The 2500-nt window shown below is 41.1% G+C and overlaps 1 long non-coding RNA gene across 1 annotated transcript in view; it reads right to left on the bottom strand.

Annotated features, from left to right (window-relative positions):
• The window catches only part of LOC137969817 (uncharacterized), a 20996-nt gene that overhangs the window by 4212 nt on the left and 14284 nt on the right, over nt 1-2500 (bottom strand). Inside the window, exon 4 of the long non-coding RNA XR_011116730.1 lies at nt 2145-2325. This is a non-coding gene — a long non-coding RNA (uncharacterized lncRNA). The remainder of the gene's footprint in view (nt 1-2144; nt 2326-2500) is intronic.

The raw sequence follows: 2500 nt of genomic DNA, 5'->3' as shown, positions 1-2500 counted from the left end.
GGCGCTTAAAAATCTTAGTAAACGCAACGACATAGTTGTCAAATCGGCCGACAAAGGCGGCGCGGTAGTTGTTTGGCGGTCCGACCTTTACCAAAAAGAAGCTTTGCGGCAACTTTCGGATACCTCGTTTTATGCCAAAATCCCTAAAGATCTCACTTCCAACAATCAAAAACTTGTCAAAGACACCATTCAAAATCTTATAGTTAATCAAGAATTACCGGAAACTGCCACTAATCTCATCATCAACACCCCTAGAACTTCGTGCATTTACTTCTTGCCTAAAATTCACAAACCCAACAACCCAGGTCGACCTATCGTTTCTGCCTGTAGTTGCCCCACCGAACTCATTTCTAGCTACTTAGACAGGATTATGACGCCTATCGTCAAATCTTTGCCATCATACATTAAAGACAGTACACACGCACTACAAATTTTCCGCGATTTCAATTTCTCCGGCCAAGACAAACTTATTTTCACCATGGACATTACATCTCTATACACAGTCATTCCTAACAGCGAAGGTCTTCAAGCACTTAAACACTTTTTCGATCAACGCACTGTCCAAGAACCTAGCTCGGAAACTCCTCCGCCTTGCCGAACTAGTTTTAACGCTTAACTGTTTTTCATTCGCCGGCAACTATTACAAACAAATTAATGGTGTAGCAATGGGCACAAGAATGGGACCTAGCTATGCCAATCTTTTTGTAGGATATGTTGAACACCAATTTTTTAATCAGTACAACGGCCCCAAACCTGAACTCTATGGCCGCTACATCGACGACTGCATCGGCGCTATTTCATCCAGCAGAGAAGAACTCGATCAATTTATAACCTCCGTCAACTCTTTTCATCCGGCTCTTAAATATACCTGGGAAATTTCGGAAACTTCATTGGCTTTCCTAGATATCAAAGTTTCTATTAGAGGCAACGTGCTATGTACTAGTGTGCACTACAAACCTACTGATTCACACAGTTATTTGTTGTATTCATCGTCACATCCATCACATGTCAAGAACTCCATTCCTTATTCTCAATTTCTTAGACTTCGACGTCTATGTAGTGATGACTCCGATTTTTCCAGCAAATCAGAGGAGATGTGCCAGTTCTTCGAAAAACGTGGCTATCCTGTCTCTGTGGTCAAAGCGGGCCATCATCGCGCCCAACAATTTGATCGACAGTCGTCACTACAAACGTCACAGAAAGATAAGAATGACAGAATTCCATTCACCCTCACTTTCCATCCTCATAATCACGCAGTCAAAAGCATCATTCTTAGTAATTTTAAATTACTCCAAAATGATCCCGAGACTGGTAGAATCTTTTCGCAACCTCCACTTATTTCATTCAAACGCGACAAAAACGTAGGCAACTTTTTAGTTAGAAGCGCGCTCAAAACCAACGAGCAACCCGGCACTTTCAAATGCGCGCGCTCACGATGCAAAACTTGTCTTTTCATTGTTAACACTAGCAAGATATCGGGACCTAAGCGATCTGTTAAGATCACCGATCGTTTCACATGTACCTCCGCAAATGTCATTTATTGCATAACCTGTACGTTATGCAATAAATTATACATTGGTGAGACAGGTAGACGACTAGGTGACCGATTCCGCGAACACCTTCGCGATGTTGAGAAGAATGACAAGGATGCATCTAAGCCAGTCGCTCGCCATTTTAATCTGCCTAACCACTCCAAAAAACACATGGCTATCTGCGGCCTTTCCCTTCATCTAGGTACGACGGAAAGCCGCAAGAATCTGGAACAAAAATTCATCTTTCAAATCGGCACAATTAATCCTCACGGTATTAACGAACGCTTTTCATTTAACTAATATATTCCTACTTTTCACGTTGACATGTTACCACCAATAGCGTAGCTCCTACTCTACTATAAAAACTACACGTAACCCATAATCCCTCGATTCGCTCTGACGAAGGGCTAACGCTCGAAACGTCAGCTTTTAGAATCTCTGTACGGTGGTCAATTTACATTATCAACTCCGTTGATAAACCAAATTAGGGTAACAATGACACCAGCAAACACCTATAACTAAGTACTATTATTTATTACCCAGATAACAACATTTGGAAGTATTATTAGAAGGTTGTTTGGGTTGATTCTTGATTAGAAGAGTTTGACTAACCTGTCTGAATTTCAGCCACTTCAAAATGATTCACACGATTTTTTCCATTTTCTTTTAGCTTTGAAAGAGCTTCACTCAGCATTTTGTCCTCTGCTTCTTCCTTTTGTTGTCGTTCTATACGACGTTGCCTTGCACGCTCCAATTTTAACGATTCCTTTTCTTGCAGATGCCTTGCGATTTCCTTCAACAGCAAAGAAATGATGTCTCAGATCTATTTTTGTCAAGCAGCCACTTCTACCAGCTCTTAAAGTTAAGAGCAAGTGTTTGAAATTCTTTAAATTTCATTCGTTTGTCTGAGGCCGCGCAACATGAAATTTCAAGCATCCCAAACAATTATTACACCCACAACAGTCACA

Source organism: Montipora foliosa, chromosome 9 (assembly GCF_036669935.1).
Source record: "Montipora foliosa isolate CH-2021 chromosome 9, ASM3666993v2, whole genome shotgun sequence".
Taxonomy (NCBI): Eukaryota; Metazoa; Cnidaria; class Anthozoa; order Scleractinia; family Acroporidae; genus Montipora; species Montipora foliosa.
This window is presented reverse-complemented; position numbering and strand designations above follow the sequence as displayed.